A 24,301-nucleotide genomic window follows, 5' to 3' on the forward strand; every position below is an offset into this window, starting at 1 on the left:
TTTCTGTTCTGTAAAAATTGCCATTGAGATTTTCATAGTGATTGCATTAAACTTGTGGATCACTTTGAGTAGTATGAACATTTTAACTGTAATAGTTTTCTAATCCATGAGCACAGAATGTCTTTCCATTTATTTGTGCCTTATTTAATTTATCAATATTTTGTATTTTTCAGTAAACAAGCCTTTAACCTCCTTGTTTAAGCTTATTCCTAGATAGTTTACTTTTTTTTTAATGCTATAGGAAACAGAACTTCATTCTTAAGTTCCATTCCTATGAGATGAAAAAAAAAAAAAAAAGAACTATTTGCAAAATATAGTTTAGGGGTTAATCTTCAATATCTAAAAGAAGCCCCTACAAATCAATAGCAAAACAATACAAAAGACCCCAAGTAACTCAATTTTAAAAATGGATAAAGGATTTAGTCACATCACACACACACACAAAATATATATATATATATATATACACACACACACACACAAATTGCCAAGAGATATAAAAACATGTTCAAAAAACTACCTATTGTGTACTATGTTCACTACGTGGGTGACAGTATCCCTACTCCAAACCCCAGCATCATGTAATATACCCATGTAACAAAGTTGTACATGTACCCCCTGTATCTAAAATAAAAGTTGAAATTTTACAAAAGAAACATACTTAATGTCAGTAATCATCAAGGAAATACAAATCAAAACCACAATGAACAATCATCTCATACCTATCAGGATGGTTATTATTAAAAAAAAAAAAAAAGAAAAGTGTTGGTAAGAATGTAGAGAACTTAGAACACTTGTACATGGCTGGTGGGAATGTGAAATGGGGCTGCTATAGGAAAAACAATATACAGGTTCTTCATAAAATTAAAAATAGAACTACCATATGATTAAAAAATCTGGGTATGTCTCCAAAAGAATTGAAATCAGAATACTGAAGAGATATCCACACTCCTCTGTTTGTTCCAACACTGTTCACAAAAGCCAAGCTATTGAAACAATTTAAATGTCCATTGACATTTCTGCCTCCCTCGTTCTTCCCTCCTTTCCTCCCTCCCTTCTGTTCTCATTTTCTTCCTTGTAACTTTCTCCCTTTCTCTCTTTTGGTTCCTCCAAGAGGAATCAAATCATAGATGGCATTAAAGCAAATGTTCACTACGTTCACTGTTAAATGCTTTAAAACAGTGCCTGGCACATAATAGGTGCTCAATAAATGGCCATTAGATGAGTGAATAAGTGAATGAGTGAATACATGAAATAATAAAAAAGTACCTTGGTCATTTATTTAAACCAAGCTCATTTTTGACGTGATAATATTGCTGTTTTCCTCCCAGAGTTGTTGTAAAGGGTACATGTGATGAGTTTAAGACAATATTGGTGCAAATTTGTTTGAAAATGGAACATATTAAGATACTAAGCCTGTAGAATTTTTTTTTAAGAGAATATAGACATGGTATAGCTGTATTTAAAATGTTAGCCAAAAATATTTAAAAAGTACTCACAGGCAGATTTTTTTTTTTAATTAAAGTTCACTGTAGTTTTCTTAAGACATAAAATATTGGGAGTTGCCAAAGCTACTCACCATGATTTAGAGATCTATTTTTCAGTAAATAGAAAGGAAAAGTAGAAAATTACTTTGCATTGTTGAGTATTTAGAGCAGATCCAAGACCATATTAAGATTTTTACGTATTATATATCACTGAGGCAGTATTGTTATTTTAATTAATTAATTAATTTATTTATTATTATTTATTTATTTATTTTTTGACTCTGAAATTTTTATTGGCCTCTTGCTCTCCAAAGGGTACCCTGCTTCTGCTGGCTTAATGCCTCAGAACTTTGGTGTCGTTGGTCTCAGACACCACTTTGCCATCCACTATCCCGCGGGTGGTGGTCTTTTGGATGGTTTGCATGGAGTTGCTGCTGTCCAAGGCATCACCAAGATTGAATTCCTCACCATCTTCCAGCAGGCGGCGGTAGGTGGCGATCTCAGCTTCCAGCTTGACCTTGATGTTCAGCAGGGCCTCATACTCCTGGGCCTGTCGCTGTCCCTCTGCCCGGGTCTGTGCCAGCTCTAACTCCAGGTGCAGCAGGATCCCATTGAGCTGCTCCATCTGTAGGGCGTAGCGGGCCTCCACCTCCCTCAGGCTGTTCTCCAAGCTGGCCTTCAGATTTCTGATGGAGTCCAGGTCGATCTCCAAGGACTGGACTGTACGTCTCAGCTCTGTAAGGGTCATCTCAGCAGCTCCAACCTCGACAGACTGTGTGGTGACCACTGTGGTGCTCTCCTCAATCTGCTGAGACCAGTACTTGTCTAGCTCCTCTCGGTTCTTCCGAGCCAGCTCGTCATATTGGGCCCGGATGTCTGCCATGATCTTGGCCAGGTCCTGAGATTTGGGGGCATCTACCTCCACGGTCAACCCAGAGCTGGCAATCTGGGCTTGTAGGCCTTTTACTTCCTCTTTGTGGTTCTTCTTCATGAAGAGCAGCTCCTCCTTGAGAGCCTCGATCTCTGTCTCCAGCTGCAGTTGAGTGACATTGGTGTCATCAATGACCTTGCGGAGCCCATGGATGTCGTTCTCCACAGACTGGCGCATGGCCAGCTCTGTCTCATACTTGACTCTAAAGTCATCAGCAGCAAGACGGGCACTGTCAATCTGCGGAACGATGCGGGCATTGTCCACAGTATTTGCGAAGATCTGAGCCCTCTGATCCTCGATGATCTTGAAGTAATGGCTCCAGTCTCCGACCTGGGGTCCTTTCTTCTCCAAGTGCTCCCGGATTTTGCTCTCCAGCCTCCGGTTCTCGGTCTCCAGGCTCCTCACTCTGTCCAGGTAAGAGGCCAGGCGGTCGTTCAGGCTTTGCATGGTCTCCTTCTCATTCTGGATGCCTCCCATTCCTGCCAGACCCCCGGCCATCCCTGAGGCCAGGCCCCCGGACCCCATGCTGCCCCGGAAGCTGGTGGAGCGGGACACGGAGATCCGGGAACCAGAACCCCCGGCGCCTGCATAGACACTGGCCGCGCTGCTGACGGGCTGGGCACCGTAGGTGGGCGCCTGAACAGAGCCCAGGGACCGGTAGTTGGTAGAGAAGGTGGAGCGAGTGGTGAAGCTCATGCTGTATGGGAGGAAGGCGAGACGACAGGACTCAGGCTTTGCCGACCTGTTATTTTAATTTATAAATAAATAATTCAGTCCCAGATACATGAGATCTGCATGTCTTTAAATTTAGTGCTTTACCTACTACATCTTCTTTCTCTCAACAATGACTAGGAAAATGGTGTAACAGATAAACCTGTAATAATTTTTTATCCTATGTAAACCAAGAAAAGTACCAGACAGGTCTCAATCAATTAAAAATTTTATTTCGCCTAGGTTAAGGATGCACATGCGGGAAACAGGTCCATGCTTTCCAGTGATGATTTTGAGAGCTTCAATATTTAAAGGGGAAAGGGTGAATACAGGGGACGAAGCAAGACATATTTAAAAGGTATAGGTAGATGAGGCAAACGGTTGCATTCTTTTGAGCCTCTGATCAGCCATTCACGTGTGAGGAAAAGATAGAGAAATAGTCACTTATGCATTCATCTGGCTCAGTGAATCTGCATTTTTACATATGATAAAATAAATGTAGGGCAGAGGAAGTAATCAGATAGGCATTTGTTTCAGGCGATTAGAGGGATGACTATGAGTTCTTTGTTCCACACCTGTGAAGATGAGCCATCAATTTACATTGCCAGGGTGAAATTCAACAGAACTGTTTTAGGGTAAAGATCCTGAGCCTCACATGGAATTTCCTAATGGGCAAATTGTGAGGGAAATATGTAGTGTTTTGTTGTTGTTGTTGTTGTTGTTAGTTTTTAAGTGCGGCTGTCTTATTTGGGAATGAAATGGGAGACAGGTTTACCTCAGTTTATTTTCCTTTCATACCTATGTTTTATTATTGGGTGCCAGTTCTGTCCACTCCCTTTTCAGAGAAATTCCACCTCCTGTCCTGGCTGAGGTGTTGTCAGGTCACAGAACCCAATGTCACCTTAACTCACCTCAAGTGATTGGGCCAGGAGAAATCTACGCTACAGCTTTAAAAAAATGATAAATCGCCTAGATTGCTTTATGGGGAACTTGAATGGAGAAACCAGAGGTAAATGACAGTTATCTTGGGGTTTTGACACAGTTAATTTATGAGGTCACACCTGAGAGAAAAAAATAGAAAGTGTATGAAGCAGTCAGGGGTGAGGCTGGTATGCTAGCAAGTCAAAGCCACCTGCAAGCAGAAGTTATTAAAGACGAGGAAAGTAAAGTAAGTCAGCAGTAAGGAAAGGCAAGAGTAAGAATCACACATGCTGAGATCAGGGAGATCATGCAGCCCCTAAGAGATGACAAGAGAACCCTCGTTTTTCTACTTCTTAGTTTCAGTCCCTATAAGATTATGTTTCTTATTATTTGGTAACTGTACAATTGCCTGTTATATCTTTATTTTAAAAGATAAATCTTCCCTTTTCTTTTGCCAGAACTAGTTGGAGAGGTCTCTCTTGAAATTTAAATGATTGTAACTAGAACAGATTATACGGCTCCAAAAAACCCATTATTTTGTGAGGGGTGTGTGTGTGTGTGTGTGTGTGTGTGTATTTAGAGAAAGAGTCTGTTTTCTCCTCAAGCTATGAGTTTCAGTTTTATTTTAAGGCACACTCTTATCTGTTACCTCAGTGGGAGAAGAGATAATTTTTTGTGTGTGTGATTTCTTGCTTTCAGGAAAGAAAGCGTTTCGAAAATTGAATAAGAAATAATAGATAGGAATCATCTTTGTTACAGCCTCCCAATCTTATTCACATAGTCTGAAAATTCAGCTTTATGTAATAAGAACTACATCCATCTCATAGTTACAATAATTACTGAAGAAGTTTAATTTTGCAGGAAATGTAACTAAGAATAATAACAAATGAAGATTTCTTAAGCTTACATAATATTACATTTAACACTATATCAATTAATGAAAGTTTTATTTCAATAATTAATGTTTGATTGAGTTAAGCTAGCATTTTTATTCAAAATAAAAGCTTCGCCAATGTGCATTTATAACTTATAGTCCTGACAGTTAAACTGAAGTTTGGGTTGAAAATATCTTTGTGCAATAGAAATGCACATTTAAGACTAACATAAACTATGGTTGACATTAAACAGAAGGGTATTACAAGTATCAGACCTAACTCAAAAAATGTCTGCTAATTGCATGCAAATACTCTAAAGGAATAAGATAAATGTCTTTTTGTGACTTAATAAGCCCAATTTCATTATTATATACTTAAACCACTATAACTTCAGTACAAAGTGTAAATTGCTGTCTTTCTAGTTAATAAAAAGTAAAGACAGGTTTTTTAGGGGTATTAATGTTTTTAGACATAAATGTAGAGGTGATAGTTGTTTTCCTGGTATAAACAGAGCAGATAAAATATGCAAAACAGGTTTAAATCATTAAGCAAGAGAAGCAAAAATTATGAAACATTAGCTCAGCCATCATTCAGGATTAAGGTCACTTCAATAGGTTATTCTTAGAGACACTTAAAGTCATCCATTGGCCAAGCCTAGAAATTCATTTCTCTTGTTAGGATTTTCTGTAAATATAGAAAGTTGGCTGTGTTTCCACAGACCCTTTATTCCAGCACTTCTCCTGTGGTTCTTCTCTGTTATCTACTACTGCTCCATTAATTTCTCCATGAACATTGGGATGATTTCCTACAGGCAGTTACCCAAAAGCCATTGCCAAGACTGATGTTAATTCTTCCTACAGTTCACATAGTTTGGCTGGTAAAGCCTATGCAGAACGTGTAGCTCTGTTCTCTCTGCCATCACGATCTCTTCTCCATTTGCCCCCGATCTCCTGTGTTGGCGTCTATCTCTAGCCCATCAGAAGCATTTTCACATTCCTGTCAAAGTGAGGAATGAGGGAACTGGGCCAGCATTATTAGTCACAACTTCACTCAGTACAAAGAGGCATCATTCACTCTGCCCCTGGAACCTTCTTCAGAGAACTATCATTTTTCTTTATCACTATGGCAATATTCTTTCAGAAGTTTCATGGACTCTTCTTTGACTTTTTCCATAAAATCTTGAATCAAATCTGTCTCCATGCAATGATTCTCCCCAGCATGAGTAAGTTTAGGTCCTTTCCCTTGGGGCTGCCAGACTCCATACAAATAATGGGCCTTATGATGATTAAGGAATTCTTCCAAGTGACAGTTAAAGAGGCTGCCTGCCTAGAGCAGATGAAAGGCATGAGGAATGGAGATGGGTGTTATAAAGAGAATGAGTTTGGATGTGCAAATTTCACACAATACCTTCTCCGAAGATCAAATTCTGATGCAGATAAGAGACTGGAATTAGGTAGAAATTCTAGTTACAAAATCCATGAATAATTTTATATTTCTGAATACAATATTGCCAGTTATTTTATTATAGAGTTGATGAAATGTGAATTTAAATACTCGACGCTTAAAAATCAAGAGAAAAGTATTAGAGGTGACTTTATCATTGCAAATTAAACATAAAAGCTAGATTTCTTCTTAAGTTTTTCATTTTTGTTTTTCTTCACCTGTAGTCTTCTCAAAACCTATATTTATGCTGACAAGACTATTTTGGTTCTAGTAGTAGATTCAGGTTTGCAACAGGGAATAATTGTAATTAGCAATTTATGCAAAATAATTATTCTTTTTTTATGACTTGGATGTTGACCTTAGTATGTGTCTGTGTGTATGCACGTGCATATGCATATATGTATGTAAGTGTATATATTATTAGAAATTGTTAGAAATGTTTTAAGGAGTACTATTAAAGTTTATAAGTGAAATAGTCTTCATGATATAAAAAACATAAATAGACATAAATGAATAAAATATTTCACAATGTATTTTTGAGTCAGTAATTTCAGGTGTCCTTTTAGTATTTTCCTACAATTCTGTCTTTCCCAAAATATAAAAATGTGTTTTATTATCTTCTCTCCAAAAATCCTTCCCTCTCCTGAGCTCCTTTTCATCCTTATTGCCACCATCATTTCACCAATCACAGTTTCATACATCCTTGTCATCTTTCATTGCTCTTCCATCTTATTCAATCAAGGTATCATACAATCTTTAGAATTCACTTCAAAACATGCCTTACATTTATCTCTTTCTTTTCGTTACCTCTGTCTCCATTTTAATTGTGGAACTTATTATTTCAAATTTAGAGTGTCTCTACAGGTATCTCTACAGTTACACTGATACTCTACAGATATGCTGATATCTCCACAGGTATACTGTGGGGGCACCTCCTGCTATGTATAGTACAATGTTTTACATTCATCACATATGTAACAAAATTTTTGTTTAACTGTTTTTTTCTTCACTTCCATTTTCTTCCTCTCTTTATTCTCCCCTACAAATTTAGATCTGTATGTTATTGTCAGGCTTTCTTTATTGTTTTCATATTATTCCTTTCTTAAACAATTTTCAATAGCTTTCTACTGGCTATGGAAGTAAATCTAGATTTATCTGCTCTTATTTCATATCTGACAAATTCCGACTCTGCCATGCCAATCAAAACTTGTATTTCATAGCTTCACAGTGTGGACTGTGCTTTAGACAAGCCAACTCGAACACAATCCTTTCATAATGACATGCTTATGCTGACTTCATTCTTCTCTTTTGCCTAAGGAGTATTTAACGCTTCAAGTTTATCATTCAAGATAAGGTTAAGTTTAGTTTTCCAAATATCTGCTATAACATCTAATTCAAATTTTGCTCATGTAGGTGTTACACTTCATCATGTGCTACTTTATGAGAGTTTCTGGCATTTGCTTTCCCAGCAGGAAGGAAAAATGCCTTGATGGCAAGGATTAGGCTGCGTACTCTAAGTATTACAAAGTCTCCCGGCAGTAAACTGCCCTAGAGACCAACTAGATCAGCCCCTTCATTTTAAAGCTGATAAAACTGAGGCTTAAGTGATCAACTGGCTTCAAAAAGCCATAGAACCCCTTAGCAACAGCATTAGGAATCACACTCCATTTTCGCCTCAGTGCATAGCGTAGCATATACATAGGAAAGCACGTATTAATTCCACTTAATTCTGGATTTGCATGTAACTAATTCTCTGTAGACAGGAAAAGATGTTTATTTTCACAATGTTATAGCTTTCAAAGCTGGCTGATTTCAAAGTATCCTGTTGTGACAAGAAATGAACAAAATATTTACTAAGGGAGAATATATGTCTTATTTTTAAATAACTTCTATTTTTTTCTTTTTCTTTTCTTTCTTTCTTTCTTTTTTTTTTTTTTTTTTTTTTTTGAGACAGAGTCTTGCTCTGTCGCCCAGGCTGGAGTGCAGTGGCATGATCACGGCTCACTGCAAGCTCGGCCTCCCAGTTTCACGCCATTCTCCTACCTCAGCCTCTAGAGTAGCTGGGACTACAGGCGCCTGCCACCATGCCCTGCTAATTTTTTGTATTTTTACTAGAGATAGGTTTTCACGGTGTTAGCCAGGTTGATCTTGACCTCCTGACCTCGTATCTGCCCGCCTCGGCCTCCCAAAGTGCTGGGATAACAGGGGTGAGCCACCGCGCCCGACCATAGCTTCTATTTTCTAAACAGAATGGGAACCCAGTTATCTTTTATTTACTTAGTAGGGTAATGTACCTAAAGAATCCAATGTGAAAATTGAAGAGAAAACTATAGAGGAAAAGAGTTAGAAGGAAAGAAGAGATGGCTGGAAGCATGGAGGGAAAACAACATGAGAATTTTTTGTAGTGAATTGCTAAATGCTTTGCGTTGTAATGTCATTTCTTCCCTAATCACTCCAAAAAATCTTTAATAAATTAATCTTACAACTCATTATTTCAAAACGCAACCCAAAGTACTTCTGCACTGGTTGAATGTGGTTAAAAAAAGAAAAGAGATTCAGCATAAACTTTCAGATACATCTGTATTACTTTGAGTCATCAGCAATAGTTTAAATTTTTTAATTATTTGTCTTCTTTTTTAATACTGACAAAATCCTACTTCAATTAAAATAATGTAATTTACAAAAATTAAATATTGTAGGTATTTCATGGAATGTCTTAAGTATATAGGAAAGATGTATTTCAATGATTAAAGAAAATTTTTCATTAAACTACAAAATTGGAAATAAAAGTGACATTTTCTGAATAAAGCTGAACAGGGAAATTTTTTTTTTTTTCTGAAACGGAGTCTCGCTCTGTCACCCAGGCTGGAGTGCAGTGGCGCGATCTCAGTTCACTGCAAGCTCCGCCTCCTGGGTTCAAGCCATTCTCCTGCCTCAGCCTCCCGAGCAGCTGGGACTACAGGCGTTTGCCACCGCGCCCGGCTAATTTTTTGTATTTTTAGTAGAGACGGGGTTTTACCCTGTTAGCCGTGATGGTCTCTATCTCTTGACCTCGTGATTCACCCGCCTGGGCCTCCCAAAGTGCTGGGATTACAGGCGTGAGCCACCTCGCCCGGCGAACAGGGGATATTTTTAAAATAAAAGCTTTGATTTTCACACAGTGTTTTACATAGTTTTGACAAGTCATCAGATGGTCCATTAGTTGATGAGTACAATTTATATGTAGAAGAAATATTTGAAAATATTAGTTTTAGATGGATGTTTTTAGCTTAGTTGTAATATATTATACCTGCTAGGTACAAAATATAAAAGTATCCATTGATTTTACATTTGTGCTTGATTAGTGATTAATATAGTTTTGTGTAGTTTATGTAAAGCTGTAACTAAATGCAAAATTTTTTGCATGATTCATATTATTTTCAACATAACAGAAATGTTTACAGTGATGTTTTCTATCTTAAAAATGTGTCATACATGTTCACCATTTAAATTTTTATTAAGCTTGTAATCCCAGATAAAACAACACCATCATGTTCTATTCTGTGAAATAGTCTTACTTTAACTCACTTGTTTATTTGGAAAATAAGCTCCTAAAAGTTTGAACTTTTTTAAAAGTTGGGGTTATTTTAGTCAACATGCAGACTCAGTATGTTAGTTCCATATTGTTGCTTTAACCGATTATCACAAATTTAATGGCTTAAAACCACTAAAATTTGTTATCTTACAGTTCTAGAGGTCAGAAATCCAAAATGGGTCTTGGCAGGCTAAAACCGAGTGTCAGAAGAGCTGAATTCCCTTGCAGGTTCTAGGGGAGAATTGTTTCCTTGTCATTTCCAGCTTCTAAAGGCTGTTTGCATTCCTTGATTTGTGGCCCCTTCTTCTGTTTGCAATGCCAGCAGCATAGTGTCTTTAGATCTTTCTCTGACCCTTCTGCCTCCCTCTTCCACTTGTAAGAACACTTGTATTTACATTGGGCCCACTAAAATAATCCAGGATGAGATAAGTTGATTAGTAGCCTAACTCCACTAAAATCTTCATTTCCGTTTGTCATGTAGCCTAACGTATTCTCAGATTCCAGTGAATAAGATGTGAACATCTTTGGAGGAGTACCCCCAGCCATTAAAATAAAAGTTGCTTCATTTTATTATAATCTCCATATCTCTGATTTTTAAGCATTCATAGTTCATGTTTAGATTCATATCTCACAATGAACTTCTATACTTAGAGGACTACAAGATAAATATTATGTTTAAATAGAATTAAATTATTTTGTTGTTAAACATTATCCAGTTAGCTTTCAAAATTTAGGTCGAGAGTACGTGAAATTCAAAACCTTGGATTTTCATGCATTGCTCATTTTGTGAAGAAGACTGGCCAGAAACTTACTATAAAATTCCCCAGGAAGTGAATGCTCAGCAGGAAGAACCTTTTTCCTACTTCCCCCACTACACGTTTGTCTACACAAATCATGCGTAAATGTCAGAATTTAGTTCTACAATTCATTTTTAAAAGTTTCCCTTCCATAGTGCTGAAATTTAACAACCAGTGAGCCAAACAATAAACTTAAATCTTACAGCCAAAAGTGGCTTTCAGAATAATGAAATTTTAGGATTGACTTAATAAAACACCACTATATTGTAGAAAGTTTTATGATATTTTTTGTAATGTTGTATTTTATATTTGGCATTTACAACTTATAGCTAGAAGGACAAATTTATCTTAAGTTTCAGTCCTCATTGAATTTATATAGTTCAATTATGCCTCAAATCAGATATTAGTCTCTAAGCACAACTGACAAAATAATTTTGATAATCATTTATAAAATCTAGAGGGAATAAACATATTTTATTTCAATATTTTGTGTGACTTTAGTTTGTATAATTTCTATATGGCCTTTTCTATTGTGTCTCTTCTGTCAAGCTCACCAACTGAACTATTTTTATTTCAAGTATTGTGTTTTTCATTTCTGTTTGTGTTTCATTATTTTAGAGGTTCTATAGCTTTTCTAAAATATTCCATATACTTTATTATATACTTCTTTAACTGTAGAAACATAAACATATTTAAATAGTTAATATAGCCTCTTTCTGATAGTTCTAACATCTGTGTCATTTGCTTTTCTTTTATTCTTAATCCTCTTGTTTATGTGTTTATTTTCTGCTTAGAGTATTTTTTATTATATACTGGACATTGCAAAGTTACATTTTAAGTATTCTGATTTTTAAAATATTTCCAAGGAAAATTATTGTTTTTCTAGCAGACAGTTAAATTACTGGTGTTTTGCTGTCTTCACATGAAGACTTTGTTTTACACTTTGCTTGGGTCTGTTTATTTTGGCTTTGCATTTAGTTCTAGGGCAAATTCCTTCATCTTGGGGCATGGTCTTTATTCCTAAAATGGAATCTAAGGTTTTGATGGAAATCTGAAGTGTTGTAATATCTCCTCTAGTATGACAATACTTCAACTTGAACATCTGTATTCTCAATATCTAGAAGATTCTGAACAATCTACTCAGCTTCTTAGACTTCTTTCTTTTTCTCTTTTCTGTGTTCCTTACAGCTTTACCCTTTTGCTTCACCTTTATTCAAATTTTGTATTCAAATTTTGTATCATCTCCAAACTATGAGCAAATGTTTATAGTAATTTTATTTATAATCACCAAAAAAGGGAAGGAACTAAGATGATCTTCAATAGGTAAATAAACACATTTAGTAAATCCACACAAGTGAATATTATTCAGTGGAAAAAAAAAAGAAATGAAATGTCATGCTATGAAAATACATGGATGAATCTTAAGTGAAGATTGCTAGTGAAAGAAGAGAGTTGGTAAAGACTGAAAATAGTATGATTCTAATATACAGCATTCTCAAAAAGCAAAATTGAGGTGATAGTAAAAACATCAGTGGCTTTCAGGAGCTTGTCATGGGAAGAGGGTTTAATAGGTGAAACACGAGGGATACTGTGGGTTGTGAAACTATTCTATATGAGACTGCAATGATGAAATCAAGACACAATGGAAGTGTCAAAATTCATGGAGCTTTATTCCACAAACTGTTAACCTTAACGTATGTAAATTTAAAAACATATAGGAGGTCAGAAGATCTCAGGACAGAAAGCAGAGTTTAACAAAATTATCTAACTTTATTAGGAAAATATGAAAAGCGTTCACTAAAGAGGGTGAGAAAGACATGGTGACCCGAAAATCTTGGAAATGAAGTATATAAGACAAAGGACAAAAAAAGAAGTGTATATAAGCATTGCCCTTTAGTTGATAAAGTTGATTCCCATTGGAATATGTATGAGCAATTCTTACACTGCTATATGTTTATACTGGAGTTGAACAGTTAGGTAAATGTTTGGTAAACCCCAGGAGCCAGGTTTCCCACTGCTGGGGATGGGGTTATAGATAAGTAGGGGAAGGAGTTTAAAATGATCCATGTGATAATGGTTCAGAATTGGAGATATCAGTATGAACTACACGTTTGGCCTAATACAGATAAAGATGGTTACATATAGAAATATCTGTAGATACATGTCTATAAGTGAGTTCATATATACATGTATATATTGCAGCCCCATGACAATGAGGACACCTAGCATCCAATTCTGGGTCTCTTTTTTCCTTCAGTTCTTGGTTTCTAATACTATTCTCAAATTTTAAAAACTAGGGTTCTTTGGAAAAGTCCATTATGTACAACGGTTCGAGCATTTTTTAAGGCCTCTGGTACATTGAAAATGCTATTATTATGTTTTCTCTCTTTAAAGAATCTAACTCAGCTACTCAACACCATCAGTACATTTCTATTGTCCTCCTGTATTAAAAATATCTGTTTTATTTTTGAAATGTGCATCATAGCATATGTTCATTTCTTTATCTTCTTTAACTCAGAGCAACTGATTTCTTCATATAAATTACTAACTAAATATATGATTATATTTATGCACAAAATTCCAGTTTCATTGTGATGCCATAAAACTGCCTTGCACGTATGAAGATAGCTACTCACCTGCTTGGCCACTGTGGATCCCCACTTTTGTGCTGATGAGTTTGTAGCTTTTCACCTCCAGGTCTCACGTTTGCTTTTCTCATAGCCTCATAACAGACATTACATCACTATGTCCATCCAGTACTGAAAGTTTGTTCAGTATACATTTAAAAAGTTAAATATTATTTTAGGTTAACTGTATGTTCAAAGCAGCTGAACTAATTGGCTAGATCTGGGATGAAACAAAACATGTACCTCAAATTTCTCAACAAAGCCAGTATTACTATACTGATAAGCATTTTTTAAATTATTTTGGCTTTTTTTTCTGTGTATTTTTTATAGTCAGTTGTAGGTCATTATTAGTAAAGATTTGACTATAGAGATTTTATCAGATAGAGATGATTATAGCTTTGACTCTAACTGCTGGTAGAAGCACTTCATGGGATGATAATCATCCTCAGCATTGATGTAAATCAAAATCCAAAGGAAAATTGGACAATTGTATATGATATTTCATTAGGACACCTTGCCATGCTGTGAAGGAATTAGGTCAAGCAAGAACTGGCTCTACCTAAAATTTTACACAGGTTTCATATCAACTCTTTCCAGTAATATTTGTTATCTTCTTCCGAGAAGATATACTCTTTTTCTCTCGCTTCTTCTTCCTCCTAGTAAGGTCTATTCTTGAGTCCTTTACTCATTCTAGGGCAAGGATGGCTAATAAAACAAAAATGGAGCACTCATCTTCTTAATATGGACAAATGACATACACTCTACTGGATGAATTTTAGATCTTATCTTATATGTTGAATCAGAATTTTCCACGTTTTGTGTGTGTGAGAGAGGTGCAATCAGTTTTTCTCATAGTACTTAAAATTATATATTACCCTGCGTCATGTGTTAGCAACATATTTTGCAAGGAATTAAGACCACTTTTAAAACAATGTCTTGTTTTTACAGCTTTAAGGCATGTCGTAGAGGGCTCAAGCTGTCCAAGTTTGTTTGAGTGTGTCTGAAAAGTGAGAGAGGATATCTAAGCAAAGGAAGGACAGGTAGGTGACGTGGCAAGGACAGAAATTCCCTGTCGGCTCTGCCCTCTCATAACATACCACTTGCTCCCTCTCTGGCACACTCTAGATCCAGACGATGATTCTTTTAGACTCTTAAGCATTGGAAATCCTTTCTTGCCTCAGGGTTTTCATAGGTACTTCTCTGTTTTTGCTCCAGGTAAAGGGATGTACACATTGTGTTTCCACAAAATTTTGTATTTTCTCTTATGATACATGGTTTATTCTAGATGATGAGAAACTATTTAATTAATACGATTTTGATCTCATTTATTTATTTATTCTAAATTAAGCCATGCTACAAGAGCTTGCCAAGCGTAAGAATTTGTAAGAAGATTGATTTGGGCATTTTAGGGCCACTTTTCTTTGCTAGTTCTTCATCACGGCAAACAATGCCAAAAATATAGACAATGTCAAAGAGCCATAGTAGTGCAAGAGAATGTCTCTCCCCGTGTGAATCCTTTGGTCCTCAAAGAGGTGCCCAGGTTTCAGTATCTATGGAATAAAGGGTCTGCCAATTTCAGGAGCCCACCATCATGGAGCTGCTATCCTTTTTTCACTTATTGGGCTGAGGAGGAGAAGAAATAAGTTGTCAAATACCTACTTTTTTATTACCACCACTAAATGAATTTCTAGGCAGGAGCTTGACTCAAATCCAATTTTCACCATTAATGATGAAGAGTTTCATGAAATATAGACAGCCCAGTTTCTGCTCCCCCAGAGGATAAAATCTAGTTGGGACTAACATCAAATAATGAAGATCTATTCCTGCCATTTGTTATTTTAGTTATAAAAGTAAAAAGCCAACCTCAGCTGTTTGGAAATACCCAAGTGCAGAAGGGAATTGTTGGAGGGATGGGAGGCAGCTGAGTTGGGCTTACTCTGGGAAGGCTCTGCATTGCTAATTCCCTGAGGAGTTTATCCTCTCCTTGACGACCTTGAGTTTTTTTCCAACTGTTTGACGTTAACCCTTAGTATTTTTATTCCCTTAGATCTAACACACACAAACACACACACACACACAAACACACCCCACATAAAATGCTTGGGGGAAAACAATTGGTCTTAAGTTGTTAGATAACGACTTTAGAACAACTTCTAAACAATGTTCAGGGGAAAAAGACAATTTATCTAAAGTTTTTAGAGATTTCAATTATTTCTTCTTGGTTTTCTGATTCACAGGGGTTAATCTAATTTATTGATTACCTTTTTTTACAGTTTACAGATTACCATTTTTTCTGTTTCTTTTTGAAGTTGGACCTATTTGAATGTCAGTGATCTAGGGCAGAGAAAAAGCATTTTCTGAAGAGGAAAATAAAAGTAGAAAAGATTGAGCATCAAATCTAGAGTTTAGTTGTTGCCACAGTAACACCAATGGCTTGTTCTGGATGTGCCTGTGAAAGGAACCCTGAAGGCATCAGAAAGAGTGGAGAATAAAAACTGCACTGGAGAAAAAAGAAGAAGGGAAAACACAGTGTCAGAGTTTGCATGTGGCGTGGTAAGAAGCTGTCTCACAGTTTTTGCCAGGCCTGACTCTAAAAGGACTAAATTATACCATCCCTTGGTATATTGATTCAATATTGATTCAAAAAAATATTAACTCACTTTTATGTGTTAGACACAACACTAAATTTCAGAATACAAAAATACTTTTAAAGTACATTTTCTTTCAAAGCAGTAATAACTTAGCCAAAAAATGTGACATTTATGTAACTCATATCAAGTTACCCATTTGCTACCAACTGCTACTCTTGACTTAAAAGCATCTTTTCCTTAAGTTGCTTACTGTGTATTTCTCATTAATTGTTTTCCCTACTGGCAATAATTTACCCAAACAGATCTGTTGCCATATCCATTCATTTATTAACAAATGTATTTAATTTCTATTCATGTATTTATTGATGTCACCTACATACCAGCCAGTGGAGATTTAGCAGTTAATAAAATAGGAATAGTGTCTACATTTTACATCATCCATATGTAATCCCATCATAAGTTTACAATTAAGTAGATAAAACAGACATTTTTGAAAGGGTCACACAAGTAATATAATCACCACTTAATGATCAAAGCTACTGTAAATGTCTTCTTTCTGTTTTTTAGGTGACTATCCCTCTCTACCCTCTGAGAAGGTTGTAGCAGTAGTATGTGTGTATGTATGTGTGCCTGTGTGTTCTGTATTTGTGTGTGTGTGACAGGTGGGTAGGGAGTCTGGTCTATCAGGCTTGAGGAGATTAGTGTCTATGAGAGAGACAGCCTTCTCAAGAACCATTAGTGGAAAATTAGTTGGTGTTCAGTGCCATCCCAGTATTTTCTAAGTGTCTTGCAATCTGTCTTAGACATTTTCTTCTTACTATCCCCAAATAATATCATTCAGACATAACTTCATGCAGATATCTTTATCTGCAAGTCAAATTTACTTTAGGCCATTCACTTCTGTATTTATTCTTTCATTCAGTCAATATGCATTGAGTGCCTGCCCTACATAATTATATCACTTATGCTAGGTGTTTGGAAAGAGGGCAATAATCGATATAGACTAAGCTCTTATACTCTAGAACTTGTATTCTTGTTGCAGAAGGAGGGGATGAGAAAGACATTAAATTATGAATAACTATTGATTATTTAAATAAAATTGTGATAAATGACACAAAGTAGAAATACAGAAGGCCAGTAAATATTATAATTGAGGGAACTGACTCAGTCTGGAAAGGAGGGTAACAGAAACTTCCCTTGAGAAAATGGCTTTTAAGTGAAGAGACCGTAAAGTAGTTAAGAGGTAAGAACCAGAGAGATAATGATTCATTCAAGCTTTGAGGTAGAAAGGAGCAAGTGATGTGCATAAAACCTTATGCTGTAAATTCAGATGAGGAAGAAATACTGCTTTCTATTTTCCCTTGAAGCAAATTAAAAATGATTTCAATACTCCAATTCTGCAAGACAATGGGAAATCCATCTCTGTTATTATCCTGGCTTCCCATGACATTTCTTTCAGCCACATGACAGCAGTGATCTTAACCTGAACAGACTAACTGGGAAAGCCTTTCCAGTTCCGTTCATTATAGTCACAAAAAAGATGTGTGTAGTCCAGCCTTTGTCATACCTTGAAGTCCAGCTGCTCTGCTGATTCTGTACATTTTTAAGCATAGAGAACATTTCATGGAAAAGAATCCTGGCTCACAAATTACAACATTCTTACATTTTGTATACATCCTCTGTGGGGCCTTATGAGGAAGCCAGCCATGGGCCCCTTCCATTGGCAGAGCTCACTAACAGCCATCAAATCCTCCCCCTTACAGACGCTTCCCCTCCCTACTCACCTTGCACAAAATCTTTAAATAACTCAAGCTATGGGAAGAAAGCAAGTGGCTTGCAAATTTTGTTTTTGGTACTCCCAACTCCCAAAGCAAGAGAACAGAAAATCTTGACAACTTGGTGAATTTAAAAATAATCAAGAAAAGCTAATCAAAATTTAATGTATCAAGAACTTTTGATGAAGCATATAACATTTTTAAAAATTTAAAATGTTTAACAGTGGCCAGAGAGCAAGGAATTGAGAGACTTTCATTAGTTAGAGAGGAATAAAATTCTGCCAGATCTTGAGTACCACCTAAAATTCATATCTATTAACATTCTAAAGTAAAATTATATCACTCCATTCTATGTACAGTGTAAAAATATTTCTGCTGTTTTTGTCTCTACTTGCCAGCATTAGTTACAAGATGACAAAGCCAGTTTATCTTTTTTCAGAGTTCCTCTTTTTAACCGTTATGCATCCATGGGTCTCTCAGTCCTGTATATGCATGCATTGAGGAGAGAATCCAGATCTGAAAAGTTGTATTTTGTGAACTGACTGGGTGAGAATTTTCAGAAATCCAGTTGAAACTAGGACATGGAAAGCTAGAGCCAGAATTCTGGAGCTGAATGAAGTCAGAAACTCCCAATAATCCTAGCCCCACTGCCGTGGCTGAATTTTAGGGATTGAGCTGCATATGCTTTTATGTTTTCCGATGAACAGGCTTCTAGTCAGCCTGTTCTGGGCAATCTGGACACTCCTCATTAAAGACGTTCTTCTCATTGACACTTTGCAGATATGAGACAGGGGAAGTCTTTTCATGGGGCAAGTATTTCTTGGATTGAGACACATCTCATCATCCATGGAAGAACTGGGCTGTGAGGTAGTGAAGCACTGCTCATGTCAATGAGGCTGTGGCAGAGGAGGAGGAGTCCAAACCAGTTGCATAGGTGAACTCTTCTTTCTCAGTTGCTACAGGAAGTGCTAACATGGAGCCCTTTATCGTAGCTATTTGGGGAAAGGTGATTCTCAGTGTCAAATTCAGAAATAGGACTCTCTTCCCTGGCAACTTGAGCCCAAAATATTGTACTTTATTAGAGAGTTTGGCTCTTTCAGTTTCCATATACACCACCACCCTAATATATTCCAACCTCTACTTAGGTTAGCACTAGCTCAGAGTTTGCCTGTCTTTCTGCCAGAGCCACTTTTTTTTTTTTTTTTAATTTTCCTAACTTCTATTTTAAGTTCAGGGGTATATGTGCAGGTTTGTTACAGAGGTGAACTTGTGTCATGGAGGGTTGTTGCACACATTATTTCATCACCCAAGTATTAAGCTAAGTATCCATTAGTTATTCTTCCTGATCCTCCCCTTCCTCTCACCCTCTGCCCTCCAATAGGCTCCACTGTGTGCTGTTCTCTCCTATGTGTCCACGTGTTCTCATCATTCATCTCCCACTTATAAGTGAGAATATGTGGTATTTGGTTTTCTGTTCCTGTGTTAGTTTCCTAAGGATAATGACCTCCAGCTCCATTTTTGTCTCTGCAAAGACATGATCTCATTCTTCTTTATGGCTGCGTACTATTCCATGGTGTATATGTGCAACATTTTCCATATGCAGTCTGTCATTGATGGGCATTTAGGTTGATTCCATATTCTTCACTATTTTCAACAGTACTGCAATAAACATGCATGTGCATGGGTCTTTACAATATAATTATTTATATACCTTTGGGTATATAACCAGTAATAGGATTGCTGGGGCAAATGGTAATTCTGTCTTTAGGTCTTTGAGGAATTGCCACACTGTCTTCCACAATGGTTGAGCTAATTTACACTCCCACCAACAGTCTGTAAGCATTCCTTTTTCTTTACCACCTTGACAGCATCTGTTATTTTTGACTTTTTTATAATAGCCATTCTGAATTGTATGAGATTTTATCTCATTGTTGTTTTGATTTTCATTTCTCTAATGATCAGTGATGTTGACCTTTTTTTCATACGCTTGCTGGCTACATGTACGTCTTCTTTTGAGAAGTGTCTTTTCATGTCCTTTGCCCACTTTTTAATGTTTTTGTTTGTTTTTGTAAATTTAAGTCCCTTATAGATGCTGGATATTAAACCTTTGCTAGATAGTTTGCAAAAATTTTCTCCCATTCTGTAGGTTGTTTGTTTTCTCTGTTGATAGTTTCTTTTTGCCATGCAGAAGCTCTTCAGCTTAATTAGATCTCATTTGTCAACTTTTGCTTTTGTTGCAATTGCTTTCGGCATCTTCATCATGAAATCTTTGCCCGTGCCTATGTCCTGAATAGTGTTACCTAGGTTGTCTCCCAGGGTTTTCATAGTTTTTGATTCTACATTTAAGCCTTTAATCCATCTTGAGTTAATTTTTGTATAAGGTATAAGGAAGGGGTCCAGTTTTAATCACCTGCATGTGGCTACCCAGTTATCCCATCACCATTTATTTAATAGGGAATCCTTTCCCCATTGCTTGTTTTTGTCAGTTTTGTCAATGATCAGATGGTTGTAGGTTTACGATCTTATTTCTGGGTTCTCAATTTTGTTTTATTGGTCTACATTTCTGGTTTTGTCACAGTACCATGCTGTTTTGGTTACTGTAGTGCTGTAATGGAGTTTGAAGTCAGGTAGTGGGACGCTTCCAACTTTGTTCTTCTTGCAGAGGATTGCCTTGGCTATTCAGGATATTTTTTGGTTTCATATGAATTTCAAAATAGTTTTTTTTCTATTGCTGTGAAGAATGTCAATGGTAGTTTAATAGCCATAGCATTTAATCTATATGTTACTTTGGGCAGTATGGCCATTTTAACAATATTGATTCTTCCTATCTATGAACGTGGAATGTTTTTTCACTTGTTTATGTCATCTCTGATTTCTTTGAGCAGTGGTATGTAGCTATCTTTGAAGAGATCTTTTACCTCCCTAGTTAGCTTATTCCCAGGTATTTTATTCTTTTTATGGCAATTGTGAATTGTTCTTGATTTGGCTCTTGGCTTTACTTTTTCTGTGTGTGTATAAGAATGCTAGTTATTTTTGCACATTTATTTTGTATCCTGAGACTTTGCTGAAGTTATGCATCGGCCTAAGAAGTTTTGCACTGAGACTATCAATTTTCCTAGATGTAGCATCATGTTGTCTGCAAATAGAGATAGTTTGACATCCTCCCTTCATTTCTTTCTCTTGCCTGATTTCCCTGAACAGAACTCTAATACTATGTTGAATAGAAATGTTTGAGAGAGGGCATCCCTCTCTTCTGCCAGTTTTCAACGGGAATGCTTCCAGCTTTTGCTCATTCAGTATGATGTTGGCTGTGAGTTTTTCATATATGGCCCTTATTATTTTGAGATATGTTCCTTCAACACCTAGATTGTTGAGAGTTTTTAACATGAATTGATATTGAATTTCATTGAAAGGCTTTTATACATGTATTGGGATAATCATATGGTTTTTCTCTTTAGTTCTGCTTTATGTGAAAAATCACATTATTGATTTACATATATTGAACCAAACTTTCATGCCAGGAATTAATCCCACTTGATTGTGATCTGCCAAGCATTGGTATCAGGTTGATGTTGCACTCATAGAATGAGTTAGGAAGGGGTCCCTCCTCCTCACATTTTTGTAATAATTTCAGTAGGAATGATACCAGCTCTTCTTTATTCAGTAATCTCTAAAAATCAGATACCCATGTCAAAGATTAAGGGAAATAATAAATTTGAAACATTTAACATGGTACCTGTTACATGAAAATAATTGTTTTTGTCATACAAAATATGAAGGCATACCTGTCATATGAAACATCGCATTTGTAACATAAAATATTCTGTTAACAATATTAACATCTATTAACATGTTGATATAAATATTAATAATATAAATACCAAATTTAAAAAATATATGTATTTTGTGTGTGTATAAACACACATACACAAATATATGTGTTTAATTCTTGATTTTCTAAAGAGAATTGGTGTGTAAATTATTACACTAATTAAAATAGAAGTCTATGTTAAAATGAAATTTAAGTATAAATCGGAAAAATATATTTATATTATTATCTAATTATCTAAAAACTAATTATTAGAAGGGTATTGCCATAGACTAAATGTTTATGCCCTAAACTCCAGTTTGATAGTATTTGGAGGTGAGACTTTTTGGGGGTGGAATTGGTTTCCTTATAAAAGAGGCCCCAGAGAGCTCCCTCATCTTTTCTTCTAGGTGAGGTTACAGGGAAAAGACAGCTGTCTGTGAAAAAAAAATAGGTGGATTCTTACCAGACACCACATATGCTGACACCTTAATCTTAGACTTTTCCAGCCTTCAAAACTCTGAGAAATAATTTTTTTATTGTTCATAAGCCATCCATCAGTTTATAGTATTTTGTTACAACAGTTCAAATGGATAAGACAGCCATCTACCATTTAGAACTACATATAGTAACTAAAAGAAAATATACAATGTTAAATCTCTTGTTTTGTGAGATTCCCTACCCTCTTTGCTTTTCGGAGTGAATTTTGTCTCTTGTTAGCTACCTATCAGGGAGTAAAAGAAGTGGGCAAAATTTAATGTCACATATATTTGGGAGTAATATTGTAGTTCAAAATTCTGATTATATTCTATGCAGTTGAGAAAATAAAGGTTTTTTTCCTATTTTTTCTCTTCTTGTCTCTAAGAAACTTTATATATATATGTGAATATATATATGTGTGTGTGTGTATATAGGTGTGTGTATATATACCCACACATATATACATTATATACATATATATGTATATACATATATAAATTTTTTTTTGTCATGACTAAGGGGTGGGGAAGAAAGTGTCACAGTACAAGGTATATCAATCCCAGGACTTGTCTAAAAGGACCAGTGAAACTGAAAATGGTAGGTCTTGCTCTGAAATATTTTAATTTCACACAGATATACACCAGGACTTATCTGATGAAGAAACAAGTACATACTCTGAAAAAAGAGAGAAAGACATTTGAGGAGGCTAACAATAGAGAAGTAGATAAGTTAAACTGATACTATGTGGCTTGGCTGTGATAGATGTGAATCAGACATTGAGTCATTGGGCATAAGGGCATTCGGGTTGCTTGGAGAAGAGAATAATGCTAATTAGTGAGAAGGAGAGCCAGCCAGGGAAACAGAACCATAAAGCTCACGAGGTTTAGTCACTTAGGCAGTATCTGCTCAGCTACTTACAAAGATCGGCATAATGACAAATCATTCACTATTTATACAACAGATGTTTATTTAGTTCCTACCATAAACCAGAATAAGCAATGAGGTTCGGACAGTGGGCAAAGAACAGATTAACAGATAGTAGCATTTAACTATTCTCAGTCAAGCAACTAATGTTGTTGTTCATAATAAACTGAATTTGAACTGTTGTTCATAATGAACTGAATTTCCACTGGAATTGTTATACTTTTAGATGTTATCTTTATGATGATAATTTTGTCTCTAAATTATATTTATTGTTATAATTAAAAACATTATACATTTCCAACCATGTTTTAATTAATATTTTAGTAAATATTATTCAGTGTTAGTGAGCTCGATCACAGTTCTACTCTCCAGTATTTTCTTTAAGAAAAAATTGAATGTGTATTTATAATGATAGCTAAGCCCAAAAAGAATGACAATTTGTTCACAAAATAATCACAGGATATATAAATTTTGAAAGTAGCAATGATAAAGCCCTGCTAACATGATGCATATCCTTATTTTATATGAAATTGGATTCCATTGTTTCCAATAAAAATCAGTGCTTCCTTTGAAACAGTTTCTTTGCATGAGACTGAACAAGGGGCTTGAAAGAAGGATTGAGGCATAAATTCGTATGGATAGAGGGGCTAAAGAAACATTCTTTTTGAGAGCACTGCTACTGAAGTCATCCACTAATGTGGTACAAAAGAATGAGCTGGAAAAGATACGACATATAAATTCAATCCACAATTATTCTCAACTCATAGCGCTTCCTTAAGATCTATTTGTCACTATAACAAACACTCTCATGCATCTACAATCTATTCTGGCACATGCTTTTGACCAGCAAGGAAGAAGCATTCTGGAAAGTTATTGTTGCCTTCCTACATTATCTTACAGAGGCTCATAATAAGCCAGAGCTGGAGAAGAATCTGACCGCTCCAACTACTCTGCAGGATCAAGTCTAGGTATCTGCAATGCTAGAAAGATTCATGAGCCAGCAGCAGCTGCAGCAGCCACAACAGCCCAGAAAATACCCTCACAAATCCTCATTGCCCGAGCTGTTAAGACTTCACTTTCCTGGTTAGACAGCACAGAAAATAAGAACAGAAATAAGCAACAATTGCCAACTAATACCGTTTTCTAAAAGCACCATATCACATTAAATGATTCACTTCAATGTTTTCTGCCATAACTTGTTTACTTAAGGCAGAAAAATTAAAATCGTTGTATATCTCCAGGTGAATGTTTAGGTGAAAAGCCAATCTCAACATTTAAAATTATTAAAAGATGATTGAACAAAGAAGTACCATTTTACAAACTATGCATATATCTTAATTACCCAAATATGATTGAG

General features: G+C 36.0%; 1 pseudogene across 1 annotated transcript; it reads right to left on the bottom strand.

Annotated features, from left to right (window-relative positions):
- Positions 1–1,773: 1,773 nt before the first annotated feature.
- On the bottom strand, positions 1,774–3,298 carry LOC101007055 (annotated as a pseudogene). Its single transcript, XR_001901187.3, has one exon. The product of XR_001901187.3 is annotated as a keratin, type I cytoskeletal 18 pseudogene (transcript).
- Positions 3,299–24,301: the final 21,003 nt, after the last annotated feature.

This window comes from Papio anubis, chromosome 4, assembly GCF_008728515.1.
Source record: "Papio anubis isolate 15944 chromosome 4, Panubis1.0, whole genome shotgun sequence".
Classification (NCBI taxonomy): Eukaryota; Metazoa; Chordata; class Mammalia; order Primates; family Cercopithecidae; genus Papio; species Papio anubis.